This window comes from Neofelis nebulosa, chromosome 4, assembly GCF_028018385.1.
Source record: "Neofelis nebulosa isolate mNeoNeb1 chromosome 4, mNeoNeb1.pri, whole genome shotgun sequence".
Taxonomy (NCBI): domain Eukaryota; kingdom Metazoa; phylum Chordata; class Mammalia; order Carnivora; family Felidae; genus Neofelis; species Neofelis nebulosa.
The window spans coordinates 144,253,192-144,272,311 of NC_080785.1; the positions used below are offsets into that span (position 1 = coordinate 144,253,192).

At 36.8% G+C, this 19,120-nt stretch overlaps 1 protein-coding gene across 33 annotated transcripts in view; it reads right to left on the bottom strand.

Annotated features, from left to right (window-relative positions):
• The window catches only part of SLMAP (sarcolemma associated protein), a 147,352-nt gene that overhangs the window by 85,770 nt on the left and 42,462 nt on the right, over positions 1–19,120 (bottom strand). For 2 of the 33 annotated variants that reach the window (XM_058726454.1, XM_058726453.1), the window contains exon 2: positions 1,125–1,195. The exons of the other annotated variants lie outside the window; for them this stretch is intronic. The gene's annotated coding sequence lies outside the window, so the exon portion shown is untranslated. The remainder of the gene's footprint in view (positions 1–1,124; positions 1,196–19,120) is intronic. 33 annotated transcript variants of the gene reach the window in all.

The following is a 19,120-nucleotide window of genomic DNA, read 5'->3' on the forward strand; positions in this document are numbered from 1 at the left end:
CCAGAGATAAAAAGCACATTTTTGGTTGTAAGAAGTTGAGGTGTCAGAGGAAAAAGGATAAAGGGGCAGGAGATTAGTGGTATAGAATGACTGCTAATGGGTACAAGGTTTCTTTTTGGGATGATAAAAAAAATACATCTGTTATTTTTTAAAAAGCCAGGTAGACAAGATTCTAATTCTATACTTGCATCTCACTCTTTGTAATTTTGTTCCTAGAATATCTGGGTTAAATCAAAGGAAGTGTTTATTTCACAGGCAAGGACAACTGGTTTTAGGTAACACCTAGAATTAACAGCTATCAGCTAGCTAATGTACTTGGTATCAAGAACGACACATCTTCAGTAAACTCTTTGTAGTAAAGCAGACTGGAGACACCAGGAACTCAAATACTAGAATTGGCTACAAAGCTACTACTTCCTGGTCTCCTAAACTTGCCTTTCATCACTTGGGCAATTTCCCTCTTTAAAAAGGGGAGTGAGGGGAGCCTGGGTGGTTCAGTAGGTTAAGCGTCCAACTTGAGCTCAGGTCATGATCTCATGGTTTGTCGAGTTCGAGCCCCGCACTGGGCTCTCTGCTGTCGCAGGGAGCCTGCTTCTGATTCTCTGTCTCCCTCTCTTTCTGCCCCTTCCAGCTCTCTCTCTCTCTCTCTCAAAAATAAACATTAAAAGAAAAAATTTTAAGGGGAGGGAGGGGGTGTCTGTGTAGCTCTGTCAGTTGAGTGTCCAACTCTTGATTTCAGCTTAGGTCATGATTCCAGGGTTGTAGGATCAAGCCCTGTGTCAGGCTCCATACTGAGCGTGGAGTCTACTCAAGATATGCGCGCTCTCTCTCTCTCTCTCTCTCTCTCTCTCTCTCTCTCCCCCCCCCCCCTCCTCCTTCTGACCCTCTTCCCTGCTTATACTCTCCTTCTCTCTAAAATAAAAAAAATTTTTAATTAATTTAAAATAAATAAATAAATAAATAAATAAATAAATAAATAAATAAATAAATGGTGGGGTGGGGAGCAAGAGGCACAGGAAGCCTACCTATTTATCACCTACCTTTTCTAAAAGAAATTAGAAACAATTGGGATCATGCACAATAGACTTACTAGGAAGAAAACAACCAATAAAAAAAAGATGTACCTTTCTTTTTGCATTTTTCTACACTCTCCAGCCCTGCTTATTCTAGCAACATATTTTCACTGAATTCCTTCCTAAGGAAGAGAGGAAAGAAGAAAACTAATATTTATTAAAATATATGTTACACCACCAGGCCCTCATTTAATCTTAACATTAAAGCTATGATATAGGTATTACTTCCATTTGTAACTGAGAAAAATGAGGCATAGGCAAGTATCTTCCAAAGGCCACAGAACTAGGAGCAAGGATTCAAATAACAGAACTGAAAGGGCCATCTTTTCCCCATTACCTCACACTGACCTTTATATTTCATTTATCTTTCACTCCTTCCACAAACTTTTCCAAAATGAAATACAACAACTTGCAGAAAATACGAAAATGACATTCTTTTCATTAATTCTTAGGTGACAATATAAAGGCTACCATGCTGTCTATAAATGACTTATTCTCCATTTGTAATTCAAAAAAGACCAACTGTTACTTTGGCTAGCAGTTCATATATTTAATTACAGACCATTAATAATGAAAATTGTATTGATATGTGACAAGTCCATTTGAAATGGACAGGCCTTCCCATTTCACACCAGGGAGAAAAGCACAGGTAATACAGTCAAGTAGGAGTGCTTATCCTCCAAATGTTTCCCACACTGCAACCTACTGTTACACTATATAAGAGAGTTTGGTTTTGTTTTTCAATGAACATATTCTTGGGAAATGTGGCAATATCTGGATTCTAGGTTGCTCATTTGCAGTATCTTGACAGGCCGAATAAAGGGATTATACTAGATTTACAATGTTTTGCAAACTTCAAGTTCTGATCCATTAGCGTGTTACTAAGTCAATTTAGTAGTCTGTGGCTAGCATTTTGATTTAAACTGTATAGAAATAAGAATATATGAAATGAGGTTCAGTACTGTTTAGCAAACTTTAGCAAACAAAAATATGTGTGTGTTTCAACACTTCTTACATAGCTCTTAGGTGACTCTAAAACCACAAATTTTCAAATTAAAAAAACTTGAAGTCAACATTAAACAAGGTTCTTTTCATTTTGACACGCCTGTATTACTGCCCGAAGCACAGCCTCCATTTAGCTTGAACACATATCATTTACAGTAGTTGTTCACCCTCCCTCTGCTCTCAACCTACTAGTGGCTTCCAAACACCTAGAATGAAACCTAACGCTCTTATCATTACACCCTATAAGGCCCTGCATGATCTTACTCTCCATTCCCTCTCCAAACTCATTAACTCCCACTATTTTCTCTCCTCATCCCTCTCAGCCACACTAACCTCCACTCCTGCCCCTGAGCCTTTGCATTTGTGTATAGCTAGACCACATCAGTCTACTTCCCTGCACAACTATTTTCATTAATATGCTTTAACCTTCTACTCTTGGCTGTTTGAAAAATTGCTATTAAAAATTATGCTTCTTTGGGGCGCCTGGGTGGCGCAGTCGGTTAAGCGTCCGACTTCAGCCAGGTCACGATCTCGCGGTCCGTGAGTTCGAGCCCCGCATCAGGCTCTGGGCTGATGGCTCGGAGCCTGGAGCCTGTTTCCGATTCTGTGTCTCCCTCTCTCTCTGCCCCTCCCCCGTTCATGCTCTGTCTCTCTCTGTCCCCCAAAAAATAAATAAAAAACGTTGAAAAAAAAATTAAAAAAAAAATTATGCTTCTGCATCTTCTATGAAACAATCTACTATTATTCAGTCTAAATTGTACAGAAGCTATTCTAGGTGCAGTTTAGGCTCCTGAAGGTATAAAGAGGTTAATTTGTTTGTAAGAGCCTGGGAAGGGACTGTGCTTACAGTCCCTGGATGCATTCCCCATAAGTAGGTATGTTAGCTGATCTTTTGTCACTTTTAAGCCAGAAATATTTTTCTTCTCTATGCTGACAAACCTATCAGACTTCTTCTTTTTATTCCCTTAAAAGAGATCAGTCTTGGCTACTCTAAAAATTTTTTTCAAATCCTGTTGAAGCTTTAACTATCTTTACTTCCTAGTAGCATAAGGAATGCCCGAGTAGCTCTAGTGTTTGTACTAGCCACCAGGTATTCACTTAGAGCAGGTGTTTAAGGAGCCCTGAATTTATAAAACCCTCTGTAGCTTGTGGCCAAAGTTCAACTTTTCACTGTTTTCAGATTTTTATCTCCAATTAACCCCTTGTTTTCCTCTGAATAAATGTTAAGCTCCCTGAAATCAGGCATTGACAGTTGTCTTTAAACTGAGAGGTTCTCCCTGCCCCACCACTTTTCCCTGGTTCTGTTGATTCTGATTGTTGATTCTGTTGTTCCTGATGACACAGGAACTATACTTCACAGGTTGCATAATTTGTTCTTGGCCTTCAGAAAGTTCTTGTTGTTCATTCCATAAACAAATACATTTGCATCACTTTCAACTTTGCTAAAATGTGTAAATACTTTTTTCATTTCCACTATAATGATAAACTGCTTCTTTCTAACCCTTTCTACATTGATAGGTTTTGCAATATCCAACACCAATAGGTCAATAACATTTGCACTCAAACTTCAGAACAAAGCACTATATAGTAGACATGCCATAGCCCAGGGGCCAGAACCTCTAAGCCCATACAGGAGAGTTTTTAAAGTGTGAACACAGAATGGATTATGGATTCTAGATATGGCAGGTACTGCATCATAAAATTTTAATTACCTGAATTAAAATCAAACAGATTGACTAAGATAGCAAACCAAAATCCCACAGAAAATATTTACAACAAAAGTAGGTGACGGGGCACCTGGTGGCTCAGTTGGTTGAGCGTCTAACTTTGGCTCAGGTCATGATCTTGCTGTCTGTGAGTTAGAGCCCCGCATTGGGCTCTGTGCTGACAGCTTGGAGCCTGGAGCCTGCTTCGGATTCTGTGTCTCCCTCTCTCTCTGCCCCTCCCACCCTCCCTCTCTCTCTTTCTCTCTCAAAAATGAATGTTAAAAAAAGTTTTAAGGAAATTGTTTTTTAAAAAAAAGTAGGTGGCAAGGTATCCACACAAACCTCAAAATAAAAATGAGTGAGGAAAACATCAATAGCCAGCAGACATACATGAAATCTGCATCTGTTCAAAAGGATGCATAAGGAAGCAATGGCGCATTTGAGGGATTTGAGAACATCTAAATAGTCAGTAGGTATTCACTGGACAGTGTGGTGGCAATTTGAGAGGAGAAGCTGAAATTGGAAAAGGTTTAGCCCAATCCAATAACAAGTGAGCATGACTTAAGTTCTGAAAAAGGCTAGAGCAGCCTGAGTCATATAAATTCTTAAAACCAACCTACTAACCAAAACTGCTTTCCAAGGCAGGGTTCTATAATAAGGAAAGTTACTGGGTTGAAACCAAAATTGAGCAAGGTAGGGACAAGAGAGACAAGGAAAGAAAAGATCCAAATAAAACTGGAGAAGGGAAAAAGAGCCACCGTATTTTTGAGCATTTTACAAAAACAACAGGAGAGGGAGCTCTGTGACATTAGAAAAGTTCTCCTGAACCATGACTCCCTTCTTAAAGTTCAGGAAAACAAATTTCACATAAAAATGAGCAACAGAAAAATATCAAAGCCCCATCCCATACAGTTACTTTAAGAAAAATGAGGCTAAAGAACAGAATAACATCCCTACAGATAATGAAAAACAGACCTTGAGATCAAAATTATACAATTTCAAAGCAAGCTAAGAGACATTAATAATTCAAAACATGAAAAAGAAATACAAATCACAATTACAAAACTCCAGAAAAGGTGAAAGAACTCAAAAAATAAGAGAAAAAGAATCATTCTGAAATGAATACAAAATTAGAAGAACACAAGTGACTAAATGTAACAAATAATCCATTAAGAAAAATAAAAGGTAAAAAGAAGGACATTTTTTAAAATAAAAAAAAAAAATGATACATCAGCAAAACAGCAAAGTAGGCAGTTCCACGCTCCCATCCCACTTCAAAAACACTGAAAAACAAGGAGAAACTGTCAAAACCAACTTTTTTAGAATTAGAATTCTGGAAAATAGTCTTACAGCAACTAAGTGAACACTGAATCAAGAAAAAGGCAACTTAAAAATGGTAAGACATCTTTGTGGCATTACTTACTCTTGTCCCATACCCTTCCCCAGTACAACAGAAGTCTTGAAGAGATCAACCCGCATTTCTAGTGTGGGACCCTGGTACCTGGTTCCAGAGAGAGCAGAGTAGACTTAAATCACAAATTATTTTGTCTATCTGTTCTAACCTGTCTGGGACTACCTAAAGGACTGATGCAAGGCCCTCACCTCTATTCAGCCTAACTTGCAATTCACCCAAGCTGGAAAAGCAGAGGCTGGCTGAAAAAGTGGGATTTATCCTAAGTGGTTCAATATAAGAAAGTCAATCAATGTAACGTACCATATTAACAGAAAGAAAAAAAAAACCCCACACAATCATCTCAATTGATGCGGAAAAGGCACATGACAAAAACCAATACCCTTTCATGATTAAAAAAAAAAAAAAAAAAAAAGCTAGGATTAGAAAGGAATTTCTTCAACATGATAAAGGACTTTCATGAAAATCCCATAGCTAACATAATACTCAATGGTGAAAGAGTGAAAGCTTTCTTCCTAAGATCAGGAACGTGAAAAGGAAGTCTGCTTTCACCACTGCTATGCAATGTGTACTGGAAGTTCAAGCTAGACACAAGAAAAAGAAACAAACGGCCTCCAAATTGGAAAGGAAAAAGTAAACTATGTCTATTCACAGATGGCATGATTCTATATATGGAAAATCCTATAGAACCCACAAGAAAGCTACTAGAGCTAATAAACAAATTCAGCAAAGTTGCAGCTCACAAGATAAACACACAAAAATCAGTTGTGTTTCTACACATCAGCAATGAACAATGCAAAAAAGAAATTAAGAAGGCAATTTCATTTATAATGGCACCTAAATAAAATAACTGGGAATAAATTTAACCAAGAGGTAAAAGACTTATACGTTGAAAACTACAAAATATTAAAGAAACAGAAAGGCATCCCGTATTTGTGGACTGAAAGACTTAATATTGTTAAGGTGTCAACATTAACCAAAGTGATCTACAGATTCAATACAATCCCTATCAAAATTCAAACAGCCTTTTCTGCAAAAATGTAAAAGTCAATCTTCAAATTCATATGGAACTGCAAGGGACCCTAAATAGGCAAAACAATTTTGAATAAGAACAAAAAAATTGGAGGATTCACACTTCCTAAATTCAAAACTTACTACAAAACTACAGTAATCAAAACAGTGTGGTACAGGCCTAAGTACAGACATACTTAAAGTAAAATTAAGAGTCCAGAAATAAAACTGTACATCGATAAGCAACTGAATTTCAACAAAGGTGCCAAGACCATCCAATAGGAAAATAATAGTCTCTGAACTGGACAACTGGATAACCACATGCAAAAAAATAAAGCTAATTTATCCCATATACAAAAATTAACTCAAAATGGATCAAAGACCTAAATATAAGAGCTAAAACCATTAAATTCTTTTCATCCATTATTTCTTCAATTTTTTTTTTTTTTTTTCTGTTCTTTTCTCTCCCATCTCTTTGCCTTCTGGGATTTCCATAATGTGCATGTTGATACACTTGATGATGTCCCTTAGGTACTATTCATTTTTCTTCATCTATTTCTTTCTGGTTCTCAGACAGGGTATTTCAATCACCATATCTTTAAGTTTTTTGATTCCTTCTTTGCCTGCTCAAATATGCTACTAAACCTTCCGCTGATTTTTATTTCAGCTATTTTACTTTTTCTACTTTCTATCTCTCATTGATAGTCTCCATGTGTTTACACATTGTTCCCCTCATTTTCTTTAGTTCTTTGTCTATGTTTTCCTTCAGCATTCTGAGAATGTTAAAATAGTTACAGTCTTTGTCTCTTAAGTCCAATGTTTGAGCTTCTTCAGGGATTTCTTTTTCCTATTAAGGGCCACAATTTCTATGTCTTTGTATGTTCTGTATTTTTGTTGAAAACTGGATACCTTGAATCTTGTAACGTGGTAATTCTAGAAATTAGGTTCTCTCCTCTTTCTACAGATTGCTGTTGTTATTAGATGAAGGATACAGTTGTTGGTTTAGTGACTTTTCCAAACTTTTTATTTTTTTGCAAAGACTATATTCCTTGTTGTGTGTTGTCACTGAAGTCTCTGATCTATTATTTCTGTGGTCAGCCAGGGTCCTGACAGAAATTTCTTTAAATGCCAGGATCCAATCAGAAAAATGGGGTAGAGGTATTTTGTCTCTTTAAATTTCTTTGGAAGATGCCAGAGAAATCACATTAGCCTGTGGGGTTTGAAACAATGGTCAGTCTCTGTGCTGGTCCCTCAGCAATCAAAAGCAGCAGTCAAAACATAAAACCACAGTTTTTGAAGGACAAGCAAGTCACATCAGGAACCATGGGCCACCATACCCACAGCTGATTGTCACAAGGCTGAGGGATAGAAAATTGTAGTCACTGGGGGTGCCTGGGTGGCTCAGTTGGTTGAGTGTCCCACTTCGGCTCAGGTCATGATCTCGTAGTCCATGAGTTTGGGCCCTGCGTCGGGCTCTGTGCTGACGGCTCGGAGCCTGGAGCCTACTTCGGATTCTGTGTCTCCCTCTCTCTCTCTGCCCCTCCCACACTCACACTCTGTCTCTGTCTCTCAATAATAAATAAACATTTTTTTAAAAAGTTTTTAAAGAAAAAAAAAGAAAATGGTAGTCACTGTGTAAAACCCAAAATTCTCAGAAATTTAACAGCTTCTTTCTTCATTAAGCACGCCACTGGATGCTGCAAGTGTATGACTAAAGAATTTCAAAACAATTGCTTCAGAGAGTTCATGCTAGCTTAATAGCTGTCTTGGTGAAGGAACCAATCTTTGGAGCTTCCTTCTCTGCCATTTTCCATGACATCATTCCCATTAGTTCTATTTCAACCTACAAATCTTTTCTTGGGCCAAATCAAACAAATCCCAACCTATAAAAATAGCTACCATCTATTGACTAATTGCTATGTGCAGGTACTTCTGATCCTCACAACAATCCTACCAAGTAGATATTACCATTTCCATTTTATAGATTAAAAAACTGAGGCTCAGGTATATTAAGTAGATTGCCATGGTCTCACAGCGATCACAGATTTGACATTATTCCTTTAAAACCTCCACACTGTCTTCCTCCTCTCCTACTTAGATACACACTCTCTGATCTTTGAGTACAAACTTATGAAATCCCACTTTGTTTATGAAGTTTTCCTGAAGCAATCAGAATAGTAAGGGTCAATTTTAACTCTAACTCCACAATTAAAGCACATCATTTACTTGGCACCTGTCTTGGAGAAACTGCACATCTATAAAACCAAATGCAACCACCTCTACACTGAGAATAAGTTAACAGAGTATGAATTAAGTACCAAAATCCGGAGAGGCTGCTAAGAAGTATAGTTAGGAACAGTCAGTTGCTAAGGAGGCATTTACAAGTGAGGGTGGTGATCTGAATGAAAGGCAAGGCGAAGGAGGAGGTGGAAAAGGAACAGGTATTGCAATACATTTATGTATAATTAATGCCCAACCCCAGAGGGTAACCAAAGCCAAAGGAAGAAGTGGGGAAATGCAAGAGAAAGTGAAGCTGTAAGAGAGGGTCTTGCACACTATACTAAGGAGTTGAGACTTCTTAAGAGAAACCACTACTAAAGGATTTGATGCAAATATTGTTTTAGGGAGATTATTCTAACAGCTCTGATAATCTAGCAGCTGTGTGTAGGATGATTTGCAGTGGGTGTAACTAGAAATAGGGAGACCCATGACTTATACATTTTTTGCCACCAATAATTTAGTTATTTCTTAGAATACATCATGTCTGTTATATATGAATTTGTTTATATATTTATATATTTTTTGTTTCTATAACATTCTTGGCTTCCTGACTAGCAAAGAACCACATGTTTCAGAGGCTGAAATTTTTAAGCTGTGCCACTGGAGGGGGAAATACAAAGTTCCATTCATATGCTATAGGAAAACACATGGAAAAGTGGCAAAATGTTCTTCACCAAAATGAAATCTCACACATAAATTAGAATGAACCTGTCCACCCAAAGATCTTGCAAATGTTATGAATTTGCCAAGATTTTTCCCATCTCCAAGTGATATTCCAGACACACTCATTGTACAATAATTTCTTCTTATAGAGACAGCTCACAAAAGAGAAAGAAAACGTATTTCTTTTATCTCTCTACATAGGAACAGAGATAAGATTATGAAGAACAGACACAGAGAAGGTGGGAAGGAGAAATTTTCAAAATTTAATGAGAACAATACAAAACATACAAAATTAAGCTACAATGAGCACATCCTTCTGAAATATGCAAATCGTGACAATCCTTCACTGAGAATTCAGGCAAAGTAAATTAGATTACTGAAGCTCAGCAAGATATAAAATAAATATATCATCAGAACATTAGTTGTGAGGTGAGGCTATTGAAAGCCTACACCAAATTCTAATTCGGAGATTAATAACCAATTTCCCACATCCTAAAACAGGTTGACAAGCAAATACTAATTATTTTCTCCTCTCATGGTGTATTAATCACAGCAAGAGGCATGCAACTTTGACTTTGAGGCTCCTCTTTAGGTAATTGGTATTAAAGAACAGATACTGATCCCCAACTCAATTTTTTAAATGCCAAGAAATCTCTAATTACCTCAAAGAATGTCAAATATTTTATTTCAATATTTAAAATAGGTATTTATAAAAAGTATCATGTATTTTAGCATAGTAGAGATAGAACAAGGGGATATTGTGATATTAAAATGTTACCTTAAACCATCCTGAGATCAGCTGAAGCAACAAAGTAATTGGACTTCCACTCTGTATCTCTGATAGTTAAAAACCTCATCCATAGAATAATAGCCTCATTTTCCACAAAAGTAAATCACTGTGATCACATTTGTGGGAAATACTGAACAAGGTACTACATTTAAAGGATGTAGTCTTACATATTATTTAATAATGCATACAACAGGCTCAATCTAAGGACAGCTGATATTCATTTAGTCACTAAGAGATGGGGGAGAGGGAGATACTAAAAAAAAAGTTTCCATTAAAGACTAGCAAAATTGGCAAAATATAGGAATCTAGATCTTACTTAGAAAGAAAAAAGAAAAAAAAAACTACCCACACATAAAACACTTTATTTGGCAAACAAATTCAATGGAAATGTTAAAAGATACAAATAGTACATCTACTCCCAAAAGAACATTCATAGCTTTTTAAAATGCTTAATAAGGTAATGAAAATAACCACAATGGCCTTTTCCATCCGTTAGGCACAACCACTCAGGCTGGCATATAATCTTACTTTTTTAAGACATTATTTTTAAGTAATAATCTCTACACCCAATGTGGGGCCCAAACTCACAACCCTAAATCAAGAGTCACATGCTCCACCAACTGAGCCAGCCAGGTGCCCAGGCATGTAATTTTAATTTTAAAACATCTTGGTCTTTACTCATGTCTCTTCATTTTTAGTGACAGTTAATTCTTCAAGAGATTTATCTCCTCAAGGTTTTGACAATTCACACATTTGCAACTGAGTGCTTTGGTTATTACGTGAATAAATAGAAATAACAAAGCAACTTATGAAACAATCTTTTTGACTGAGATAGGAAATGATGTTGGAACCAAAGAAAATAAACCCCTCAAGACTGAGTATAACGCAGAGGCTCCCATTTGCTGCCACATGACTCAGATGTTCAAACGCCATCTACCCTCCAAAATCCCTCATGACATCCAAGCTCCTGCGGATGGGTAAGTAATACCCCCAGATAAGAGCTATTCTTTTTTTTATTTTCAACTGAAATTTATTATCAATTCTACCTCCATTTATGACTTAAACACAAGGCCTAAAATATTTTCCCTAGGAAACTTTTAGGACCAAAGTGAAGTTTCCTTTGAAAAGGATCATCAGTTTTCCTTCACTACCATGAAAGGTAATATGGCTTATATTCAGAATTAAGCTACATAGAAATTTCACCTACAGAGCAAAGCCAAACCAAGAAGAGTTCACTGTTCAATAATGTCAAAAGCATACCACATAATATATAATAATCACAAGTTTTTGAGTGCTTACCATGCGCTTAGATAAACTACTTTCTGTGCATTCTTTCACTTAATCTTCACGCTAATCTTATAGAGATAGATGTTTTATTATCCCTATACTACAGATAAATGAGGACTAAAAATAGTTAAGTAACTTGCCAAAGGGCCTCCCAAGCTAGTAATTGTACAGAGATGAATGTATGAGTACATAGCTGAATGGCTGAGGTCAATGAGCGTAAGCATTTTAAACTCTTTGACCTGAACCATTCAGCTATGTACTTAGGTTTGTCTGGCAATTTCATAGCCACTATCTCTAATATTTCTCCCAATCACCCTGTGAAATAAGAGTGATTTTGATCATATACATCAGCAAATTGAGGCTGACACACAAGCCAAGTGACGTATCTATACTCACAATGGAGAAAATAAAACAGCAATCAGGTTTTATGATGCCAAATCATCATGAAAGATAAACTTAAAAAATCTCTTTCAAAAATGTGTTTGCTACCTACTGCCATCTACTTGAGAAATAATCCTAATAAATTTGTGTTTCCTAGTTTACGTACCCATGGCAGATTAAAAGAGAACAAATATTTGCTTATGCCAGGGACTTTGCTGGGCACTTTACACACATTACCTCATCTAAACTTCAGAATACTATTATATAAGCAGTTATCCCACATGATCAGACAGGATTAGGAGTTAAATCATATACCCAAAGATTACACAGAAAAGTAAGAACAGCAAACAAGATCTATTAGACTCTTCATCACTATGGCAAATTCCATGAAGATCAGGATCAGTGGCATCCCTTTTTGTCAGCGATATCCCTAGACATTAACAAAATGTCTGCTGAATAAACCAAATAGTATTTTATTTTATTTTATTTCATTTCATTTCATTTCATTTTTGAGAGAGAGAGAGAGGAGAGAATCTTAAACAGACTCCATGCCCAACACAGAGCCCAACATGGGGCTCAATCTCAGACTGTGAGATCATGACTTGAGCTGAAATCAAGAGTTAGACATTTAACCAACTGAGCCATCCAGGCACACACACCCCCCCCCCAAATAGGATTTTAAATGAATATTTCATTGAGTGTAACATTTATAACGCATCATTCCCCCACCATTTCCTGAACACCTCTGGTCAAGAATTCAACCATCAGCCTACTAATAATACAATAAATATGACTATGAGAAGCCACTTACAGCAAATGCAAAACAGTAGTAATAATAAATACTATTAGTAATAAGTAATACCAATAACCCCATAAGACATCCATTATGTCACCAATTCCTATGAATTATGATTCAGATTCAGAACAATCTCTCAATTCCACCCTGCCTTTCCCTTCCCATTACCGTCCTTCTAACCCAGGTCCATAATCGTTGTCAAGATGAGGACTATGATTCCATACTCTCCACCTTTCACACTGATGCTAAAGTTATTTCCTAAAAATGCAAACTTGATCACTTTGTCTCCCTTTATAAAAGGGCTTTTGTCCCTCTAGTGTCTTCAAAAATCAAATCCAAGAGCTGTGATAACTTTAAAAATGACACCAATCACCCTAACCTGATTTACCATTCTTCCTAAAAACTATCATCCATCCCAGCCTTGCTTTACTAGCAATTCCCTACATAAGCCCCAGGCATCCATGTGTTTGGTTATGCTGTTCTTGGACCCTTGCTTCCACCCACCCACACTCTTTACTTGTTAAAAGCATTCTTTTCTTTCCGAAGCCCAGTTTAAACACTTTAACAAGTAAGATTTATTTCTCAGATAACATTTCTCACTAAGTAAACACCTAAATCAGAGACTCAAGGCTTTATTCTAAGTTAACTCCCAAACCTTGATGTCCAAAACATGCTTGGAACAGCACTATTATTCTATCTTTTCTAATCTATAACATTCATTGCCTCTTAGGAAGTTCCAATAGGCACAAGTCACAAATGATTTTTTTTAACATAGAACAAAATATAAATGATTCATACTCTACAATGGAAACTAAAAGTTTCGTTTTAACATAGGCTAGGCCAAACTGTATTACATCCAAATAACAACATGCTATATAAAACAGAGTATACACTAAGGTTTGAATTCCAGCTCTATCACCTTCTAACTTACTGTGTGACCTTGAGTATTACTTATGTTACTTAACCTCTTTGAGCCACCCTTTAGTTATAAAGATACTTATAAATCGCTATTTATAAATTGAGAATAATATCAGTACCTAGCTCAGAGTGTTTGTTGTAAAGGTTAAATTATGCTAAGCATGTAAAGTACTAAGCAAAATATTTGTACATACTAAACAAATGGCAGCATATATCTACATACATATACACACATATATATGTAAAACATTGTCAACCAGCTAGATCAGTTCTGATACTTATAGAATAATATACCACATTAAATTCTTTCAAGTTATAAATAATAAAAAAATGGGAGCTATTATTAAATCCATAGAATATGCATAAATATGTAATCACTGACTTTCTTCAAAGGAACTGATACAAGATTTTCCTTTATTGGTTAAAGTTCTTAAAAATAAAGTCCTCTGCTGATTAATTAAATAGTAAACAGCTGATAGAGATATAAATAGATCAGTAACAGCTGAACTCTAACACGGTGTTAAAAATAGTATGTCACCGCCCCCAATACACGTGAATATTACCATAAATAACCACAACCTGTGCACAGAACAAAGGCAGCTAAACCTTTGTCTCACAGCACAACTAAAAACTTTTCATGAAAAATATAAAATACATATCACAATATGGACCAGGGATTCCCAAATCAAAGTTAAATCAAAAGGAAAGTACTGCTCTCAAGTATATACATAAATACACTTAGAAAGTATTACATAGATTAGCAATCTACAGTTCATTTAACATTATGAACCAACTTATGAATAAACTAAGCCATGAGATATTCAGCGATGTCATAATTCCATTTCTAAACAAGAGCCCTACTATACTCCTGGCCCTGAGTGACAGGTCTGGAAACCCAGTCAAGTCATAGAATAATGCAAACAGAAGGCCATAACTCACTCAGTTCAAAACTCAAAATGCCACTTGGACACCCTTTAAACTATCAGGGCAGAGACAGAGTTTACTGCATTACACCCTCCTATACTATTTGAATTTTGTTTAAAGGGAAAGAGAGTGAAATGTATGTGAAGGAGTAAATAAGCATCTAATTCTGAAACTCTCAAGAGACCTAAAAGCTCAGGAAGATGGGCAATTAGCAAAGTGGTCAATATCAGTTTGACAAAAATTAAAAATAGTTTGATACCTGGTTCTGGCAAGAATGTGGAGGAATTGCACTCTCATATACTGGGGATGAGAATATAAAGTGCTACAACCTTTTTGGAAAATGATTCAGCAATACCTATGAAGCTTTTTTTTTAATGGTTGTTTATTTTTGAGAGAGAGACATGGGGACAAAGCATGTGCATGCGTGAGCAGGGGAGTGGGAGAGAAGGGGGGGTGGGGAGAGAGAGAGAATCCCAAGCAGGCTTCCTGCTGTCAACACAGAGCCTGACACAGGGCTCAATCTCACCAACCATGAAATCATGACCTGAGCTGAAATCAAGAGTCAGAGGCTTAACTGAGCCACCCAGGCACCGCAAAGATTTTTGATGCTTATACTCTTTGACTAATTCCACATCCAGAAATCTAACCTATAGAAACACTGAAATATTCACACACGTGCAATGGCAAATGCATAAGCATGTTCACTAAGCAAGGCTAACAGAAGTTAAAAACTGGAGACAGATAATGTCAAACCAAACTACATATGTGCATCTGATGATATACCAGACATCGCAATCACAATATCACAATCATAAAAAATAATGAGGTAGAGTTATTGGTACTGAAATTAAAATATATCAAGATACACAGTAGTCCCTTTACACAGAAAGAATGATATATATGCTAATATACCATTAGAAAATGAAAATCTGAAAGAATGTATACAAAATGTTCACCGTGCTTATCTCCACCAAAAAATATCTTAAATCGGGGTGCCTGGGTGGCTCGGTTGGTTAAGCAACCAACTCTTGATTTTGGCTCAGGTCATGATCTCATGGACGTGGGATGGGGCTGTGCACATTGGGCTCTGTGCTGACAAGTGTGGAGCCTACTTGGGTCTGTCTCTCTCTCTGTCTCTCTCTGTCTCTCTCTCTCTCCCTGCTCACACTAGCATGCTCTCTCTCAAAAATAAACATTTTTTAAAAAAAGAAATCTTAAATACTTTAAAATTAAAAGAGAATATTTTATTCAATAAGCCTAGCAAATTTTCAATTCCACATTCTGGTCATTTAGAGGAAGAGAGCAAGGGGCACCTGGGTGGCTCAATTGGTTAAAGTCTGACTTCGGCTCAGGTCATGATCTCATGGTTCGTGGGTTCGAGCCCCACATTGGGCTCTGTGCTGACAGCTCAGAGCTTGAAGCCTGCTTCGGATTCTGTGTCTCCCTCCGTCTTTCTATGCCTCTCCTCTGCTTGCACTCTGTCTCTCTCTCTCTCTCTCAAAATAAGTAAATATTTTTTAAAAATTTAGAGGAAGAGAGCGAAAGGAAGATAAAAAGAAAAAAAAAGCAAAAGAGGGATACACACTCAACTGCATGACATACAAAAGCAGAATCTGCTAGGAAAAAAAGAGGTAAACATCAAGGGAAATCAAAGAGGAAAGAAGTCCAATAAATTCAAAAGGGCTAGTCATCATCTTGCACATGTGAACAACAGACTTCAGATGTAAAATCACTGACTTTTGAACTGTACTTAAGAGTTTTCACAGCTCACTTCCTTTTTGTTCTTTCAGATTACAAGATTCAATTCTGAACGGAATAGCTTCAACAACCCACCAGAATTCTTTACCTGAGGTAATTCAAACTAAGAGATTTGGTATAACTACGGTCTTCAGGATTCTTGCTCTTTTTTTTTTTTTTTTTTTTTTTAAATTTTTTTTTTCAATGTTTTTTATTTATTTTTGGGACAGAGAGAGACAGAGCATGAACGGGGAAGGGGCAGAGAGAGAGGGAGACACACAGAATTGGAAACAGGCTCCAGGCTCCGAGCCATCAGCCCAGAGCCTGACGCGGGGCTCGAACTCACAGACCGCGAGATCGTGACCTGGCTGAAGTCGGACGCTTAACCGACTGCGCCACCCAGGCGCCCCCAGGATTCTTGCTCTTAAAACAGTTGTAAAACTGAAAAAGCATAAGATTAACTTTTACACAACACAGCACACACAGGAAATGTAATTTATACAACACAAGATTTCCTGACAGATTGGATGTATGAATCTGTATGAATCAACATGAAAGAAAGGAGTCAAGAACAATACCAAAGTTTTTAACCTAAGCAACTTAGAAGGATGTAGTTGTGTCTATGTGAGCTGGGAGGGTTAAAGGAGGTAAGGTTTTGTTTTTTGTTTTTTGTGTTTTTTTTAATCTTTTATTGAGGTTGAGGGAGGGGTTAGCAGTTTGGCTTTGGACATATTAAATTTGAGGGAGCTGTTAGACATCACGCGGAAATGTCAAAAAAGCAGTTGGATAAGAACTCAGAGTTCAGGAAAGAAGTCTGGGCTTAACATAAAAATTTGGTTGTCACCAACCACATACAAAGAATGTGAAGTCAAGAGATGGGATGAAATCACCAAGACAGCAAGTATAGACAGACAGGAAGGCCAAGGACAGAGCCTTGGAGCAGTCCAAAATTTACAGGTCAGGGAGAAAAAGACCAAGCAAAAGAAATTTAAAATGTGGCCAGTGAAGTATGAGAAGAACCAAGGGAAAGTGATATGTCCCAAAAGTTACGGGAATGATGTTTTCCAAGAATATGGGAGAAATCAACTACGTCAAATGATGCTGAAAAATCAAGTAAGATAAAAAACAATAATTGACCACTGGAAAAGCAACTTGGAAGCCACTGATGGCCTTGACAAGAACTGTATAGATATAGCAGCAAATGAAAGCTTGACTGGAATAATTCAAGAGAAAATGAATGAAGAGGAATGAGAAACCACACCTATAAACAAATCTTTTAAGAAGTTTTGCTCTAAAGGGAAGCAAAGAAATGTGCATGCACAGCCAAGAAAACCATCAACCTACTGAATGAGAGAAAACACCTGCAAATCATTAATCTATTAAAGGGTAAATATCCAAAATACATAAAGAACTCATCCAACACAAGACAAAAACAAAAACAAAAAACCAATTTGATTTAAAAATGGGCAGAGGATCACAATAGACACTTTTCCAAAGAAGACATACAGATGTCTAACAAGCACATGAGAAAATGTTCAACATCATTAATCATGAAGGAAATATAAATCAAAACCACAATGAGATATCACCTCACACCTGGTGGAATGACTATTACCAAAAAGATAAGAAATAACAAGTGTTGGCAACAATGTCAAGTAAACAGACTCTTTGTACACTGTTGGTGGGAATGTGAATGGGTTCAGCCACTACATAAAATGGTACGGAGGTTAAAAAAAAATACAACTATCATAAGATCTAGCAATTCCACTTCTGAGTATTTACCTGAGGAAAATGAAAACATTAACTCAAGATATATGCACCCTCATGTTTACTGCAGCATTATTTACAATAGCCAAGGTATGGAGACAACCTAAGTGTTCACTGATGGATGAATGGATAAATACACACACACACACACACACACACACACACACACACACACCATGGAATATTATTTAGCCATTAAAAATGAAATCTTGCCATTTGTGACAACATAAATTGACCTTGAGGGCATTATGCTAACTGAAATTGAGAGATAGAAAGACAAATACTGTATGATTTCACTTACATGTGGGATCTAAAAATAAACAAAAAAACAAGTTCATAAATACAGAGAACAGACTGGTAGTTGCTAAAGGCAGGGGGTGAGGGTAAGAAGAAATGGGTGAAGGGTGTCAAAAGGTACAAAATTCTAGTTATAGTACAGGGATGTAATGTATAGCATGGTGACTATAGTTTATATTACTGTACTGCATATATGAAAGTTGCTATAAGAGTAGACCTTAAAAGTTCTCAACAGAAGAAAAAAATTCTGTAACTATGTATGGTGATGGATGTTAACTAGACTTATGATGATCATCTTACAATATATACAAATAGTGGATCATTATGTTGTATACCTGAAACTCATATAATGTTGTATACCAACATTATATATCAAACTCATATAATGTTGTATATCAATTATGCCTCAATAAAAAAATTTCTATCAAAAAAGATGAGCAATAGCTGGAAGGGAAAGTGAAGTCAAGATAGTTTTTTTAAAAGAAAAAACATTTTCATATACGAATAAGAATAATCCAGTAGACAAGAAGGGCACTTAGAAGGGCACCCTGAAGATTCAAAAATGACTTCTTAAAGGAACTGTCTATGCTGAATCATGAAGGCTGAGTAAGAGTCAAGATGAGTGGAGAAGGGATTTAAACAGAATGAGCAAACAGAGGTAAGAAACAACATGGGGGGCGGCAGTAGGGGGAGACTGAGGAGAAGGTCTGGCATGTGAAGTATAGCACTGAGGCTCAAGAAGTAAGAAGTCACCAAGCCTTTTAAGACATATCAAGCAGTACAACCTTTATCATATAGATGACAGGGTACTTGCCACTATAGGGTTTAGGCAGGAAAGTACTGAGATCAAATTGACATTGTTTGAGGCGTACTAGATTGAAGGCAGAAAGACCAGTTATGAGGGTACTAAAATAAAGAAATAATAAGATTCTAAACTAGGATCTTAGTAGTGAAAGGGGTTTAGTGATTGATCCTATGTGTTCAGTGTTGAAGAAAGCAGTTTCTAGCGTGGGCTACTGGATGATAATGCCATTATCTATATATGGAAATACTGGAGGGGGGTGGTGAGTGAAT